Source organism: Lissotriton vulgaris, chromosome 8 (assembly GCF_964263255.1).
Source record: "Lissotriton vulgaris chromosome 8, aLisVul1.2, whole genome shotgun sequence".
NCBI lineage: Eukaryota > Metazoa > Chordata > Amphibia > Caudata > Salamandridae > Lissotriton > Lissotriton vulgaris.
In genome coordinates this window covers 855,400,901-855,420,065 of record NC_141696.1, presented here as the reverse complement: position 1 = coordinate 855,420,065, position 19,165 = coordinate 855,400,901, and positions in this window count along the sequence as shown.

Sequence of the window (19,165 nt, the reverse complement as noted above, 5' to 3'; positions counted from 1 at the left end):
TTCTTGTAATGCTAGACTATTTAAATCTTGCATTAATTGGTATTCTAGCTGACTAAATACTTCCTCAAGGTAACTGAGTGCGTCTTCGTTGTCTTCTTCACTGCTATTTTCAAAGTCAAAAATTGTTGTCAAGATATCTGTTAGGATAATATCTAATAGTAGTACTTCATCTATTTCCTGCAGAAGATCAGGTACCAGAATTACTGACATTTCATCTCCTTCTTCTTTGTAGATCTCAAATTGTACCTTTTTTCTTCTTTGATCAGTTCTGGTGTTGGCATGTGCTGCTGACCTGGGTCTTGGCTGGATGCAGTCTCAGGAGGTGCCAGTTTTATATGGCTGGCGTGGATCCAAGATTTGTTGTTGGTGCACTTCACCGCTGTCCTTGTTGCGAGCAGCACCTGTTGTGGTCCCTTCCAGCGAGCTTGGAGACAGTTGGACCTCTGGAATGCTTTAATTAGCACCCAGTCCCCAGGCTTGAACTTGTGCCCCTCGACCTGCAGCGGCTCTGGAAGGGCTCCCTTCACGTGCTGGTTGATAGAAGCAAGAGTACGTGTAAGTGACATGCAGTAATCATTCAACAGTTCATTCGTCATCATAGGCAGAGCATTTTTGTCTGGAACTCCCCAAGCGACCATTGGCAACCCAGTGACTATTTCGTGCTCGCTGAGCTTGGTCTTGGCATCTGGTGTGCTCCTCATGCTCATTAGGGCAATAGGTAAAGCATCCATCCAGGTCAATTTTGTGTCAGCACCTATTTTTGCTATCTTGGACTTAAGCACGCCATTTTTTCTTTCCACTGCACCAGCGGCCTCTGGATGGTAGGCGAGGTGTAGCTTCTGCTGTATTCCCAAGGCTTTGCATATAACCTTTATTAGTTCATTACAGAAGTGACTGCCATTGTCTGAAAATATTGTTTTTGGGACCCCAAAACGTGGGATCAGTTCCTTTATCAAGCACTTGGCTGTTGAGATGGCATCATTGTGTTTCACCGGATATGCCTCTATCCACTTTGAATACATGCACACCACCACCAGGATATACCTATACTTATATGTAGGGCGCATCTCCACATAGTCTATTTGCAGGGCTTCAAATGGCATTGTTGGTTTCTGAAAGTGGCCTTTGGGTACTGGAGCAGTCTTACCCACATTGTACTGTGCACATACCATACATGTTTGACATATCTCCTGTGGTATTTTTCTTATGTTCTTGTTCACCCAGAATTTGTCCATGCAATTTACAATTGCATCCCTGCATATATGTGCTGGGCCATGCATGGCCAAACACAAGAGTAGACCATCCTGTCTGGTAACATATATTTATCCTTGGCGTCATTCATCCAACATCCTTGAACAAATGACCCGTTCTTTGACCAACTCATCTGTTCTTCTGCGGTTGCTCCTTGTTGCATTAGTCTTATACCTTCACTTGTTAGATCTAGTGACTTCACTTCATCTGGTAATTCTTGGACAGTTAGTACTAGTGCTGAATTATTTCTTGCTGTCTGTTTTGCTGTTATGTCAGCAAATGCATTTCCCTGGCCTACCTTGTCTGTTACTTTTTTGTGAGCGCTGCATTTAACTATGGCCAATTTCTTTGGAAGTGCCAGGGAGTTAAGTAATTTGGTGATAAGCACTCCGTGCTGTATCTTAGTGCCTTGTGAGGTAATGAAACCTCTTTCCTTCCAGAATCTTCCAAAGGAATGTGCCACATTAAAGGCATATTGGCTGTCTGTATATATGTTAACACACCTTCCTTCAGATAATTCACAAGCTCGTGTGAGTGCCACAAGTTCTGTTGCTTGTGCAGACAACTCGGGTATCTTACAGGACTCAACTACAGTTTTATTTGTTACAACTGCATAGGCTGCTGATGTATTTCCATCCTCTGTTCTAAGGCAGGAACCATCCACCCACAATTCTCCCTCTGCATCTGCATAGGCTATGTCCGTCATGTCTATTCTCCCTTTTGTTTGCTCTTCAGTTAACAAAATACAATCATGGTCTGAGTCCACTAGATCATCAGTGGGAATAGGTAACAGAGTGGCAGGGTTAAGCACATTGCATTTGTGAAGTGTCACATGTGCTGCAAATAAACAGATCTCATACTGTGTGAGCCTGGCATTTGTGAGGTGCTGCGTACGTGTCTTATTTAGTATCAGTTCTACGGCATGTGGAACATAGACATCAACTTCATGTCCCATTATTATGCTTTCTGCACGTTGTAGTGCTAAGGCGGTTGCTGCAACAGAACGTATACAGGAAGGTAAAGCCTTGGCTACAGTATCCAAGGTGGCAGAGAAATATGTGCATGGTCTTTTGTGGTCACCAAACTGCTGGCATAGAACCCCAAGAGCACTCCCGTCAGACTCATGAACATAGAGTTGGAAAGACTTAGAATAGTCTGGTAGGCCTAAAGCAGGAGCAGAGCAGAGAGCTTGCCGAATGGCAAGAAAGCTTTGTTCATGTTCTGGCAACCACTGAAGGGGTTCGGGCGTGTCCTTGTGGGTCAGGGCCAATAAGGGTTTTGAAATCAAGGAGAAGTTAGCAATCCAATGTCGACAATAACTGGCCATGCCTAAAAAGGCTCACACCTGTTTTTGGGGGCGTGGCACTGGTGTCTGTAGAATTAATTTAATGCGCTTATCATCCAATCTTCTCTGCCCTTTCGACAGGATGTGTCCTAGGTAGGATACTTCCTGTTGAACAAATTGTATCTTTTCTGGTGAAACTTTGTGACCACGTTCAGCTAAGAAATTTAACAAATTAATGGTGTCAGTTGTACATTGTGCCTCAGAAATGCTACCAAGCAGCAGGTCATCTATATATTGAATTAGCACAGAATTAGGTGATAAATTGAATGTGTCTAGTTCTCTTTTCAAGGCCTGGTTGTAAATGCTCGGGCTTTCTGTGAACCCTTGAGGAATTCTACAGAAGCAGTAGGTCTCCCGCCTACAGAGAATGAAAAGAGGTACATGCTACCTTCATCTACTGGAATTGAGAAGAAGGCATTCTTCAAGTCCACTACAGAAAAATATGCCATTTCTGGTGACAGTGTTGACAATATTGATACATTTGGGACAACCGGGAACTGTGGCACCACTATTTTATTAATTTCTCTTAGATCAACTATGAATCTGTAACTTTTTTCATTAGTATTTCCATCCCTCTTTTTTAAGACCGGAAGAATAGGGCTGTTACAAGGACTGCCTGATATTTCTTTAACAATCCCTTCTTTTAGTAAGTCAGCTATTATATCCTGCAATCCCTTTAGACCCTCTGGAGCTATTTTGTACTGTGGTATTCTTGGTAATTTTACATTCTGTTTGACTGTAATTGTTACAGGTGTGATGTTCATTTTCCCTGTGTCATTTTTGTGTTTTGCCCATATCCTTGAATCTATCTGATCCATTATTTGTGCGGCAATATTTTGTATTCCTATTGATAGGAAACAGTTGCCCATTTCCTCTGTCATTGGTCCATCTACTTCCAAGAAAACTCCGTCTGCAGTGCACTTAATAGTGGCATTCATCTTTTTTAGCAAGTCCAATCCCAACAAATTAAATGCACATTTGTCTGATATAAGGAATGAATGCGTGTCCTGAATTGGGCCTATACTGTATTTCAAGGGTGCTGAAATTGGGCTTGTTACAAGTATGTTGGTGAATCCCACTGACTTATTTATTTTTCCCGAGAGAGGAACATCTGGAAACTTTTTCTTGGTCAAGGAGGAATTGGTGGCCCCTGTATCTATTAGTAATTCCACAGGTGTACCTTCAATCTTACCCCTCACATATGGTCCAGTGGGATCTACAGGGATTACCATCCTCTGTATTAACTCTCTCGGGCCCCCCTATTGTGCATAATAGTCCCATTCCCCTTGGGGCCCTTCCTGATATATTCCATCATAAGGGTGATGCACCTGCATTTTTTGTATTTGGTCATTATCAAAGAAATTTGTGTTGGGGGGATACTCTGTAGGGCCATGTTGTGAGTCACGTCCTTGCTGTTGATATCCACCTCTTCCCATGCTCCTTCCCCGGCCTCTTGATCTTCCCATCCCACCCCCTCTTTGTGACTGCTTGACGGGGTGTGGGCATTGAGCTCTCCAGTGATCCTGACCCCCACAATTAAAGCATCCTTGTGTGTGTGCTTGTTCATTTGTGGTGGTATGCTGTGTAGGGGGAGTAGAAAATGACCTTTGTGGGCCCCCACGGCCTCTTCCTCTACCCCTACTTCTTTGTCCTTTGCCGCTATACTGGTTTGCCTGCTGAATCAAAACTTTAGTTTTTAACTCTTTTAATTTGTTATTTTTACTTTCCAACTCCTTTTTACCTAGCATTTCGTAATACTGTGCCAATTGTAAAACTTCTGTTAGCTGTTTGCATGACCAAGTAGGGTTGTACTCTAGAATCCCTTTTTTAATTGATGGTTTTAAATTATTTACAAAACAAGAGACAAGTGCACTTTGTGTTGCTTCCTTTTCAGTATCTAAACCACTTGAAGTTGTGAAGACTTTCTGTATTCTAGCGAAAAACCCAGATACTGTTTCTTCAGTGTCTTGAATGCATGCATTTGATTTTGACCAGTCTATTTGTTTTCTGGGTACCAGTGTATTTACTTTAGCCATTATTTTTGCTGGTAAGTCTCTAATATCATCTGATATGTCCTCTCCTTGTTCCCTTTTTGCTTTAGTAATATTTTCCCATTGTATTTTTAAGACTTCATCATCCTCTCTCCTTATTTTTCCCCAAATGTCTGGTGGCAATATTATAGAAAACATTTGTTCTATGTCATCCAGTGTGAGAGTGCCAACTCTTAGTATTATTTCTGTCTGTCTGTACCATTCTTCTCTGTCTTGTCTAATGTCTGGAAACTGAAGTGCAAATCTATGTAATTCAACATTTGACCATGGTGTGTGAACTTTAATAGTGGGCTTCCCTTTCTGACTTCCTGGTACTTCTCTTAATGGCATGGCTATAGAAGTGGAAAGAGTACTATCTTCCTCCTCTTTACTTTTTTTCCTTTTTGTACATTTTTGTTGTAGTATCAGAAGAGTATCTATCCATTCAGCTAATATCTGGACAGCCTCTAATATCTCTGTACTTGATGTCCCTACATTATCTATTGCTGCTGATATTGTGTTGCTATGAGCACGGGACAATCTGTCAGGTTGGGGGTAGCTGTCTTCCTCAGGCCAATATTTTTCCCAGTCTTTAAACCAGCTGTAACTTTTCTTGTCCAATTTATCCAAAGCACTGCGTTGAAGTGCAGGCGTGAAATCTGGGGGGAAGCGACTTTTTGCAGTACGCCATGTAGAAGTACAATTTTTCATAATGTCCATCACCCACTCGTGTATCATTTTCTGTTCTTTTTCTGTTATTTTTGGCCTTAACCCTTGTCTACCAGAGGTAGAGAGAGGCGTTTCTTGTAGTGATATAGGTACTGTCTTACTAGTTGGTGATGTATATTGTGGTGTGTGTGTCTGTGGTGCTGATGTAGTTTGCATTGTTTGTGGGCTGTATGGTGGTGGAGTTGTTAATAATGCCTCTATTACAGGATCTTCTGTATCTTCCTGTTCTAAGGGAGCATTAGGTAGAGTGGGGTACACATCTAGTATAGGCTTGTGAACTGTAAGGCATTTATCCATTTCCATTTCTTTTCCCCTACAACTTGTTACACATCTTTCTTTTGCCTTCTCCCTATCATGTGCCAAAGCTTTCCCTTTCGTTGTCCTAGGTTCCCCTGGCCATCTGTTAGCGGCGTATGACCGCCATGCATGAAATGCATCCCGTTGTAATAAACGTACTTTCTTCCCTTTCTTTTCACGTTCCCTTAAACAATCTTCTAAATAAAGCATTTTATCTCTGTTAAATGTCCCATATTCTGGCCACTGTAGATCAGGATTTTTCCTGGTATAATGAGTCCATTGATCTAGGTGAATAGCTGAATGGTACCCTATTTTCCGTTACACGTACCATGCTGGTGTGCCACGAGGAGGTGTTGGTTGAGTGACATCTAAGGCTGCCCTGCGGCCTTTAGCTGTGCTCAAAAATAGTTTGCTAAGCATTTTGAATTTTATTTAGTTACTAATTTTATTATTTTTCCTCTTCTATCACTTTTTATTTCCTTTTATTTTAAAGTGCACTTAAAATACACTATTGTACACTACTTTACACACTTTTTTATACTATTTTTTTTTAACACTTTTGCAAGATACAGTTGTATGACCTATTTCAACAATATGCATATGTATTTTTAATTTTTAGACGTCTTTCAGAAGCATGCTCTGTCTAAAGGCGACCACCCACGGTCCCTCTCCTAAAAGCGACCACCCACGGTCCTTCTCCTGTCCTTGGGATCCTTAAGATCTTTCACAGGTTGGACAGTCCTCCTCAGGCACCTATCTTAAAGGCGCCCTTAGACCTCCCCTAGAGACCCCTAATGAATCTCAGTTTGTACTTTCTGATGTATTTTAGAAAAACACTATTCAATTGATAAAATTGAGTTCAGTGCAATTAAGCACTGCCTACCTGACGTTGTATGCACCCTTCTTAGCTGTGGCAAAATCACCTGATGGCTCAAAGGAAGCTGGTGGTGTCTTTTGTCAAAGGCTTATCAACGGGAGCCTTGTCATCTGGGCGTGTCAGGAAACAAGTCCTCTCAGTAGCTGCGCAGAATACACTGAGACATGAAGGCTCCTGAAGAATCCAAAGACAGCAGTACTTTATCCCCTGCAGAGACCATCAGTTCCTGTCGAGCCACCGGCACCATCTGACCGCGAGTCACGGCACCATCTGTTAAAGCAAAAAAATGTATTAATAGGGACATGAAGAAGGGCACATACAAGGTTTCAAAAGAAAGTGGCTTTATTGCAATAAAGCTGCAGCTGAGACAGTTTGCAGGAGTGCAAAGTGATCTGGTGTTACAGAAAGAAATCAGTCTTTATATACCTTCACAGACTCTTGGCTTGTTATTAATTAACTATTACATCATGGTGTGACCATGCTAGAATTAGGTCCACGTGTACATTACAGTATCAAGGTGCATTTCAGAAATATGTCTACGTTCACAATTTACATTATTTGCGACACATCTGACCATGCAGCTACAGGTTAATCTTTATACTACCATCTCCTGACTTTCAGCCTTGCCTTGGCCGGTTATCTTGAAATGTACATATGCAATGTTGATCTACTATCGGCAGAGGCCCGTGTCAGCCTTGCCTTGGTCGGTTATCTTGAAATGTACATATGCAATGTTGATCTACTATCAGCAGTGGCCCGTGTTTTCTGCTTTCTCACACAATGACGCACTTGCTATCTGTTCTGGGCAAACACTTTGCCTCTTTACGACGACAAGGCAAGGGCAAGCCAAACTTGTCACGTTCTAGGTCAGCGAGCGATTCCTGGAAAAGGCTCGCTGAACTGACTGAACTGCCTCTGGTACATAGGTAAAAGCTAGTGAATCATTAAACAACTTGGAGCTTCAGCAGAATGGGCACGCACAAGTTCACTTGCCTTTCTTTCCTGGTTTCAGCTGAATTTCAGACAACTTAATTTAACCCTCTGTGCACCAGCTGTGCACCATGGAGCAACATTTCATTATGATTAGTGGGATCTGTTTATTTGCAAGCAGGTTACAGACAGAAATTAATATAAACTACGGTTCAATTTAATATTGTCATTCAGCAAAGGCCAACTTATTTTTTTATCTTTTACACTTAACAAAAGGACGAGCTTGAACTTGCAAGCAATTCTCCCTCTTAGCACAATTTTTTACCATGTAAATAACGTCCATTAAAGCACAATCCTTTTCCATGGCTTCAAGCCATTCCTCTCGTAAAAATGACCCTTCACAGATAGAAACCACATCTTGGACCCAAGCAACACTCTCATCCAAGAAATCTCCAATCAAATCCCCTTGATTAGTTTTACTCGGTAACCTAGAAAAGCAATCAGCTTGAAGATTCCTCCAATCCTGTACATGTTGAATTTCAAAATGAAAATCTTGCAATTTAGCTGCCAGTCTTGCCAATCTAGGTGACCCTCGAACAGCACCTCCAGGAGACAGTATTCTAATCAAAGGCTTATGATCTGTCTTGAGCACAAAACAAATATCCCACAGGTAAGTCCGAAAATAGTCCGCGCCCCAGACAGCCGCTAGAGCTTCTTTCTCAATCACCCTATAATTGACCTCAGATTCAGACAAGGTCCTGGAAGCAAAAGCAATCGGATGCTCACCCCCTTCATGCTTCTGAAGAAGTACAGCACCTAACCCCTGCACTGGCATCAACCATGAGTATTGGAACACGTCTTGTATGAAATGGTCCTAAAATGCTAGCCGTACAAATATCACTCTTTATCTGACAAAAAGCTGACTCCTGTTCAGGTCCCCACACAAACTTGCACCCCTTTTTAAGTAGAGACCTTAAACAAATAGTTTTTTCCGAAAAACTCTTAACAAACTTAGAGTAATACTCTATGAGTCCCATAAATGACCTAAGTTGGTCCTTGTCTATGGGATGCGGAGCTGATTTTATCGCTGACAACAAATCCTTCTTCGGCCTAATCCCAGAAACTGAAATCTCATGGCCCAAATACTCAATTTGTTCCACAAGAAAAACACACTTCTCTCTACGCAGAGTAAGACTTGCATCTGAAATTCTACTCAGCACTTGCCTGAGTATTTGATTATGCTCAAAAACAGAACTTCAAAACACCAGAATGTCGTCTTGAAAGTAAACCACTTTTTCCAGCCCCTTGAATATTTCATCCACCATTCTTTGAAAAACACTAGCGGCTGAAATAAGGCCAAAAGGTAGCCTGGTGAACTGGAAAATACCCTCAGTGGTGATACAATCGGTGAGATGTTTTATAACTTTCATGCAATTTTACCTGATGGTAGGCACTCTTGAGATCTAGCTTGGAAAAATATCTTGCCCCATCAAGAGTGGAAACCAATTCCCCAATGTTAGGTAGGGGAAAAGTGTCAGCAATCACACACTTATTCAATGACCTGAGATCCACACAAAATCTCAGTTTGCCAATCCGATTTTTTAGAAATGACCATCGGAGAAACCCATTGTGACCCCTCCACTGGCTCAATGACCCCACTTTGCAGCATATCTTCCAATAAGGACTTAACTTCACTCCTAATAGCTAAAGGAATCCTCCTCAACTTATGTTGAATAGGTACAGAGCGATCTTTCAGTTTTATGAGATGAGAGTACCCCTTGAGTTCACCAAGATCACTATTAAATACAGAGCCAAAGTCATTCCAAATAGACTCTATGGAGTCATCCTCCAACACCATAACTTGCTCTGGCGCCCTTGGATTAATAATGATATACAAATCAAATTGGTGTACCCAACCCAAGATAGGTGGACCATCAAGAGATACATACATTTTACCTTTTGTGGATCTATTTTTGAACACAATGTCTGACTCAAAATATCCCACAATATCTATAGTCTCTCCCTGAAACCCTTTTGGAGAAATGTCACTCTGTAAAAGATGTTTATCACACCACAACATGTTAAACGTGGATCGTGGAATGATTGTGTAGCGTGAACCAGTGTCCACCATAAGTGATACCTCACGCCCATCAATTATAAACACAGCCTTCGGTCTGTTCTGCCTCCTGTTGTCAATAGTTGCAACAACAGTGTCATTAACAACAAGTAATCTGTTCCTGACAGATGATACATCACTACTGTAATCCTCAACTACAGCAATCTTCTGTCTGCCCTTTGCCTTGCACATTTTTGAGAAATGTCCAATACGGCCACATTTTAGACATTCCTTATTTGGCGCAAAACAGAACCTCGCCTCTGAAGTGTGAGAAGTGCTGCCACATCTTGAGCAAAGTTGATTTGAAGGCGAATACTTCTTAATGTTGGTTTTAAATTTGTTTTTAACTACGGCAACTGACTCATTGACTGAGCAGTCCGATTCAAGTTCTGAAGCTTTTTCCGATACTTCTGAAACCTCTTGCTCAGCACACTTCTTCTTAGAGTTCTCAATAACTTTTATGCACTTCTCTGATTCCTCAATAACTTGAGCGAGATCTATCGCCACCTTGAGTGTGGGATTCTTCGCCGCCCAAAGTCTTTCCTGAATCTTTCGATTGCTACACTGAACAATCAGCTGATCACGTATAAGTTCGTCACACATAGCTCCAAACTTGCATTTAATGGAGAGTTCCCTTAAATGTGTGACAAAGTCATCTATAGACTCCTCTGGCCTCTGTTTCTGGGTATAACATTTATAGCGGTTCATGACAAGGTTCTCTTCCTTGGCAAACCTGACCTCTAACCTTGAGACAGCTTCTTTAAACTCGTCAGGAATTGCCAGGCCATTGGCTTGTAAAGCAATCAGTAAGAATCTGAAGACCCTTTGACCTTCCTTGCCCAAGGTACTCAATAAGATTGCTTTCTTCCTTTTAGACGAGAACTCTTGCCCATCAAGTGCCTCCAAATAATTGTCGAACATTATAAACCAGTCTTCCCATTGAATGTTGGGATTCCCAGGTTCAGACAAGAAAGGAGGAGGATGAGCCACCACCACTTGCTGTGCCATAGTCACTTTTCGATTGTTCAACAAAATTGAGACTGTAAACCAGATGTATAACTGTTGAAATGCCTCCAAGTTACAGAAATGGAATGGTATAACAATTTAAAAAACTTCGAAATTAAAGGAATAGGCACACGATCAGAATTTTTAAAAAAATCTGGCTCAAAGTCACTTTTTCAAATAAATTTGTAAAATAATACTCTCAATACCTTGAAAGAGCGAACCGCTAAACAAAACAACTTCTTTGTTTCCTCGCTGCTCCACAACACGAAAGGGGAAGATCAAATGCTGTGGAAAGCTTCCTCCGTGACCACCGAAGAAATCAAGATGGCCGCCGGGATGAAAGTGAGGCTTGGAATGCAGCGCAGCACGCCAGCATACCGCGTCACATCCACCCACTATCAAAGCTGCCCGGTCGATTGCAAAATGGTGTTGGACATGGAGGTGTTGCTAGGCAGCAAAGTCAGCTTACTTCTTGACAGTTTGAAAATCCTTCGAAACAGCCAAAAACTCCAGAAATGTCCTTTTCCTGACGGAATTTCGATAGAATGTCGCCACAATTGATCAGCCTTCTTGTGAGACATCCACGGGTTCGTATCTTCGTCGAGTACCACTGCTGAAGTACCACTGCTCACCAAAATGTGCCAGGAAATGAGAGGCACATCATCCCAACACTCTGGACAGCAGGAACCAGTCGCCAAAATGTTGTAAGTAAATCTCTCAGTCAGCTGTGGAGGTATAAGAGATTTATTGCAGAGTACAATGCAGAGCACAGCAGTAAGTAGACTCGACACCTGCAGACCAGTACCCAACTGACCAAGCAGAACCTGAGTCTTACAAACTAGTATAAACATTCTAGAATATTAAGTAAGCATAGAGAGGGAAAAAGATCATAGAGAGGACAGAGAAAAGCAATAGAATAAATCTACAACACTAATGTTTACCCAAAGTCACAAGTTAATTACGCTAAAAAAAGCCACAAAAAATACATTGTTTACTAGAGACACAACCAAACACTTCACAAACTTAGAGAAGCGGACATCTTAAAGCAATCAGATTTATTGCTCACCTGACTGGAAAGGGGAGCTCAAACTGTCTGTAGCTACCAGGAATGGTTTAGGGGGGCAGGCAGTGGAGTGTCTAATCAGCAGCCCTGCTCTCTTACACCACCTCTGCTCTGTCTCAACCCCTCCTCGGGCCCGACTTTGTCCATTACTCTGAGGCCTGGTCTGCACTACCTGTCACAGTGAGCGCTGCACCCAGTCCCTCCACGCGCCTCCTTGGGTGGCATTTGGGTGGATTCTCTGCCGCATTGGGGTTTCTAATTTTAGACTCTTGGTGAAAGTTAACGCCTTGCAATGGCTGGGCTCAGCAACAGCCCCCACCATCGAGCGAGGAGGGCGATGACTGCCTGTTGTTGGACTGCTACTTCGAGTCCGGGATGATTATGAAATAGGCCTCCTGTCCCCAGGCATTGTGATTTTTGAGCCAGACAGCAGTCCAGGCTGAAGGGTCAGGAAGGGGAGGCTAACAGCGCAATGCGGTTGAATGAAGAGCTGCTTGTGGGACAGCTTTATTTCCAGTTTCCAAGACAGGAGCCCATAATATAACAGCACGGGGCACCAGCAGGAGCACCTGCCTGGCTGTTTGAAACTTTAAATTGTGCACTGCTCCCATGCTGCTGGTCAAGTGACTATCCCTCGTCGGGCAGAAGTAATTGCGCAAAATCAGACTGACTCCTGATGTCAGTGCTGAATGCTGTGGTGTAACATTACATTGTAAACAAACCACACCCCAGCACTGAGGCAGACCCCCAGACCCAGGCAGCAGAACACACGCTTCCACTAGAAAGTTTGCTTTTGCAGAAATCTGTCAATTTGACGGAAAGCCACTCTGATCCTGGTGGATCATAGTTTGTGCTAGAGGGATGATTTCTGATGGCCATATTTTAGTGAACAGTTTATATTCAGAATTCAAGAGACTAATAGGTCCATAGGAGTTTATTTATTTATTTATTGACGAAGTTTTGTGTAGCGCTAGCCTGACCGGAGGGTATTGGAGCTCTTCACAACAGTTACAGAGCAGAACAAACAAGAGCGGAACATATTACAATAAAGCGAGCAAAAGAGAGCAGAACATATTGCAATATAGTGAGACAATCCGGATGAGAGTCATAGTAAAGAAGGTGTTGAAGAGTTCCGTTACAAGGACTTGTTAACCCACAACCGAGAGAGGTTCAGTGTCATTTTCAGCACTCCGACTGATCCTATCTAATCGCTAGGGATCGATCGAGGAAAAGGATTTTGAGCTGACTTTTGAATTTAGCAAAGGAGGGAATAGTTCTGACGTGGGGGGATAGAGTTCAATATTTTGGGCGCATTTTGGGCGAAGGATCTGGCTGCGTTGTTTTGTTTTTGTTGTTTTAGCGGGATAAGAAGTAAGGTATTAGAGCTTCTGAGGTTCCTGTTCTGACCTACTTTTTTGAGTTTGGACCCCAGATATTCAGGTTTGCCTGTGTGGAGGGCTTTGTGGATAAGGCAGGCCATTCTGAAGTTCACCTGCATTTCTATTGGTAGCCACTTGAGTTCTTTGAGTGCAGGAGAGATGTGGTCAAATTTCTTTATTCCAGTGACCATTCTGGCAGCGCATTAAGAGTTGTTTTCAGCAGGGCAAGGTGTGTTTTTGCTATTACCGAGAGGACTGCGTTTCCATAATACAGTCTTCACAGCACTAATGCTTGAGTGGCTTGTTGGAGATCTTTGGGTGGAATGAAAGGTCTTATTTTGTTTAGTAGCTTCAAGTTAAGGAAGGCGCTCTTAGCCAAAATCTTAATGTGTTTGGTCATGTCCAGATTTGAGTCTAGCGTGATGCCTAATGATTTAACAGAATCGGCCAGGGTGAGGTTCCCGTTGAGCGCATCAATCTCTTTTAGCCACTCGACCACTTGTGGGTTCTCTTCTTTGTTCGAGATGAGTAGTAGTTCGGTTTTGTCCGGGTTCAGTTTTAAGTTGTTGCTCGACAGCCAACTTTGCACTTCTATTAGTGTTTCATTGAGTCTTTGGATGTCTTTAGCAGAGATTTCCAAGTAGATTTGGGTGCCATCAGCATATAGGTGAAAGGGGATGTTAGCTTTTCTGAGTAAGGTGGCGAGGGGTTCCATGTAAATGTTAAAGAGTAGAGGGGAGAGCACATATCCTTGGGGGACTCCCCTCAAGACTGGCTGAAGGTCGGATTCGAAGCTTCTGATTTCGATTCTCTGGGAGCGGTTGAGTAGGAATGAAGGGAGAACCATTTGAGGACCACCTCGTCGAGACCAGCCCTTTCTTCGAGAGCTTTGAGGAGAAGTTTGTGGTCAACTGTGTCGAATGCTGCCGATAGGTCTAGGAGAATGAGGAGGCAGCATTGGTCTGAGTCCAGTGATTTGTGTATATCCTCAATTATGTTGAGGATTGCGGTTTCTGTGCTGCATCCTTTCCTGAATCCCGACTGATGGGAGTCGAGGAGGTTGGTATTGTCTAGGTGTTGTGTTAGTTGTTGGAGTGCACATCTTTCTAGGATTTTGGAAAGAAGAGGAAGGTTGAACAAGGGTCTGAAGCTGTTTAGGTCATTTATGTCCAGGCCTGGTTTTTTCAGCAGCGGGGTGACTTGTCCCACTTTCAGACAATCTGGAACAATTCCGGTTTTTAGGGAGCTGTTTATAATCCTACACCAGAGTGGAACTAGTGAGAGTTTCAATTTTTTGGTGAGTTGAGCAGGGAGAGGGTCTAGGGTGTGAGATGAAGGTTTAGAGGTGGAGATAAGTTTGACTATCTCTTCTTCTGGAATGGGCTGGAAGAGTGACCAGGATTTAGTGTTGGGAGTGGGAGCGAAACTAAGCACCCCAACTGGGCCGCCTCAGTGGGAATACCGTAGTCCCTGCACACTTTTGGATTGGGCATACTTTTAAGTGCTTTTACCACCTTTGATAGTTTAGTTATACCACGGAATTCACCTTTTTGTCTCTCATCACCTGCAGTAGAGGGAGAGAGGGGAAATATTGCTTTAGCCTAGATACCAGTACCACGTCCATTTTCTCATTCAGATTCCGATAGTGTTATTTTCTCTCCAAACAGCTGTCCATCCATTCATTCTTATCTTCATCCATTTATCCACCCATGACTGCATTCCTCTTTCCTCTTGAACTCCTTTGTTCCAGTTCTCCCCCCACCCCACAGCTCTTTCCTACTATTCTCTTGCAGAGGTATTTATAGGCTTCTCTTTGGAGGTCAGTGTCTCAGGTCAAAAGTCATAGGAGCTACAAAAAAACAATTTTAATATTTTATGCTACACAGAACTCCTAAGTGACATTCTTTCCCTACACACACTCTTAAATTGTGGTTTATTGTATGAAGTGGGATTGATTTGAGCCCCTCAGCTAGAGCTCAAAATAATAGTGGTAATCGAATAGGAAAGTCTTCTGTTTCTTTCTGAACATGAGATGATCTAGTAGTTGTTTAAGGGTTGAGGTCAAGGAGTTCCAGGCGTTTTGACCACATATAGCACAGCTTTATTTTTCACTGAAAGCACTTTAGTTGAAAGATGCTTGGATGATCCTCATATCAATACAACTCTAATATTGTGGGATGGCTTGAATTTGTGGATTCATTTTGACAGGCACCTCTGACCTCAAGACCAATGTGCTTTGTAGAAATTGCAAAACATCTTGATGTTTACCCTCTGATTTATAGGCAGCTGATTTAAGGTTTGAAGAGCATGGGTGAGCTGTGCCATTTTTTCACACCTAGGACTTACCATGCTGATTGGTTTTGAACCAGCTGATGTTAATGTAAACGCTGCGACTGGAGACCTATGTATGTGCTGTTACAATAACTGAGGAAAACAAGAAGTGACGCTTGCTTTATTTTAATTACTGTCAGCCACAGGTAGTAACTCTGGGCCAATTCAGACCAATGTTCTAGCCATATGCAAATAGCATGATCCTGCTATAATAGGAACAATCCCCCCCAAACTGCCAGGACAGGTCCCCTCTGCATAAGAACACAAGAAACCAAAGATCAGTCTTGGAACTATTTGGGCCTCGAGTATACTGTGCATTGAGGGTGTTGAACTGAGGAAAACAAAAGAATAGGTTGGACGTTTCCTATTGAAACAGGACGAATAATTATTTGTATAAGGATGGTCTCTACCTAAAGTTGCATTGTGAACAAAAAGATGGGATGGAATGTGACCCAGACCAATTCCAAGTGGCTATGAATATTTCAAGCACTGTATCCATCACTTTGTTGTTAGTTGCAATAGACACCCTAGATGTGGCAGGTGTGTACAGATGCGGGTTTCTGTGATCACTAAGCCATAAGACTCAAGCAATACGTCACTGATAAAGCTTAACTAGGATGAAAAGTGTTTAGAATTTAGATTTCATAAAATTGGAATAAGAGAAGTTGAGAAAGCAGACAATAGAAGTGAAGTAAAACAATGGATTAAATAACTCCCAGACACAATATTAACCTCATTGGTCATACCTTCTTTTGGAAACATCACACACTGTGTCAGTCATAGCCAAAACTCAGCCCTCGTTGTCAGCTCTGTTCCATTTTCAATTAAACCAGCAGTGTTCACCCTACTGCTGAAAAGGCTGTTTTCCATGGATTAACATATGGGTATGTGGTATTCTCCTGTGCTGTTATGTTCCTAAGTTACACCTATGTAATTCTATCTCAAGTGTTTGTGATTGGAATTTAGAATGTATTGGGTGCCTGGTTACAAGGTTCTCCAGAGAGCAGTTGCTGCTAGATTGCTTGTGGCTAGGACGCTAATTTGTTTACTCTTAAAAGAAAGAAGAGTATTACTATTTCATCTCCTGTCTGCTGCTGCTTCATTACACTGGCGACGATGACCGGGATTGAAAAACCCAAATGAAGACATCTTTGGAAGCTGAGGAGACCGAGTAGAGAATCTTGAGGAATTTCTTAAAACTCTAATATCTACTCTTCTCTACTACCTGGTGAGATTTATCTCTTCAAGCGCCCTAACACATCTAACCTGTTGAAAGGCCTTACGAGGAATTAAGGTACTGTTCTGTGTGCTTTCCTTTGAAAAGAGACTTTTACTACGGAGGATTTTTTTTTCCTTGAACCCTCTTCCTTTCATTCAGCAGTTTAACGCTTCCCAGCTCTCTTTCAGCTCAAAAACTTTTATAGCTCCTGTTACTTACGCACAGCAGTGTATTTAAATCATTTAATTTGTCGACTTTAACAACTCTTAAAAGCATGCTCAACTCTGCGTCTTTTAAATCTCTCATGTGCTGTACTCGCGCCGAGCTGCTCTTCAGTCTTTCCTCACTCTGCGTTGGATTAGCGTTTCAAGAATGTCTACACATCACGTCAGATCCGCGTTTCAGGCGCGTCATTAGAGCGGGTCTCCGTGGCAATGTTTTGACGCTTCTCCTCGATTCCTCAATGTTGTATCTACGTGTTGCTACCTCAGTGAGTGTTTTCTCCTAGCAACACTTTGACATTAATTTCTTTACGAAGAACAGCTTACACACAGCTGTTTCTCATTATGTCTCGTCCAATGCCATAGTTTGTCATGTCACGCTTACAAACACAGCATTTCTGGATTACCGATTCAATTTTCCTTCAAGTTGCTTGCAGTTTGGGATACTGGCAAGCACATCAGTAATTTTGTTTGTCACGTTGTGCTGACAAACACAGCATCGTTGAAGCATTTACTTCACATTCTTCAAATTTTTTATTGATCATATAAACTGAAATGCGCTGACAAGCACAGCAAAGAAAATGTTTGTTTGTCATGTATCGCTGATAAACACAGCATTGTTAAAATTAATGTTTAAGTGATATCCACTGGTTACTTTTTAACTTACACTTTGCTTACAAATATATTCTCACACAGCACTCTTATATAACAACTCGGTCACGCTTTCTTGGGAACTTACAATTATTTTCTGTTTTGTACTCATATTTTCAACCAACAACACATTTCAATTCATTGTTCTTTTCTCTCATTTTATGTACTAATCCTGTTTCTCTTCAGGTTGAAACAACTTATTTAAAGAACTACTCTTAATTGAATTATAGTTATAACATTAACACAAACATGCAAAATGTAACATCAGCCCCTTTCTTTTATTTTTAAAAATATCTTTTTATTAACTGCATAAAGAAAAACCAGAGGTGTACATCACTGTTTTAGCAATTTACATATCATCGTACCGGACAAAATCAAAGCATCACACATAGAGCAGCGATATGAGCCTTAAATAGAAGTACATTACATCACACACGTGAACTTGCTATCAAGTCGTCAACTCTGGCTGTGATTGGGGGTTCACAGATATGGCCCCTGTACTCATTCCAACTGGACCAGACCCCGACCCACTTTTGTGGACAGCCCCTCGTAGTGTAGACAGTTTTTTCGTGGAGCATACACCAGTCCATGTATCAGCACCTTTCTTCCTCTCTAATTCTGGGGAACCACCTATACGTTGGTCAAAATGGAAAAAAGAGTTCCTCCACTATGCCAGAGTCGGTGGTGTATCTTTGAGCGCAGAAAGAAAATGTTCTCTTTTACTACATTGTCTAGGGTCGGAGGGCCAAGATGTTTTTGAACATCTTCCAAATGTAAATGATGATGAATCTGATAATCTCAATGAATTCAAAATCGCTCTTAAGAAATTCGATAAACACTATCTACCTAAACTCAGTACCATCTTAGAGCGTTATCATCTTGGGAGGCTTGTACAACAACAACTCGATGAGTCGGTTGAGACCTACATCACAGCTTTGCGTAAACTGGGTGCTACTTGTAAGTTTGAAAATTCCTTAGAAGAACGCATAAGAGACCAGTTTATGCTAGGTTGTAATGTGGAAAAAATAAAACACAAACTCTGGCAAAAAGATTATCCTGATCTTGATGAAGTTATTATCTTGGCTAAGAGAATTGAACATGCATTAGCTTGTGTGGAAGTTATAAAGAAAAATGAAAATGGCAATTTCCAAGATAAACATCAAGAAAAAGTTCAAGTCATCGACAAAAACTCTCTGAAATCTTCCAAGGAACCTGATTTAACTAAAAAGGGTCGTCCTGCTAATTACTTTCCTTCTACTTCCAGATGGAAAGATGATACTAAGGTTAAATGTTTTCGTTGTGATCTCTATGGTCATCTTGCTAATGACAAATCCTGTCTTGCTCTTTCATTAAAATGTCACAACTGTGGGGAAAATGGGTCACATTTCAAAAGCATGTAGAGCTAGGAAACTTAAATCAAGCAAACGTGTTAAGGAAGTTTTTTTTGAGAATGATGACTCTGACTATGAACAAGAGAACCTACATTGCGGGAAAGTTATTTCATCTGATGTATCTAACAAGTGTAAAGGGCCTGTAGACTCTGTTCTTGTAAATGATTGTAATATTAGACTGCTCTTTGATTCAGGTGCTAAGATTTCTCTTATACCAAAAGATTTTTTTGATCTCAATTTGCAATGTAAAGTGAAAGTATATAAACCTGATATCAAACCTTTAGCATATGGAGGACAACCCATAAAGCTCTTTGGCTATTTCCTTGGTGA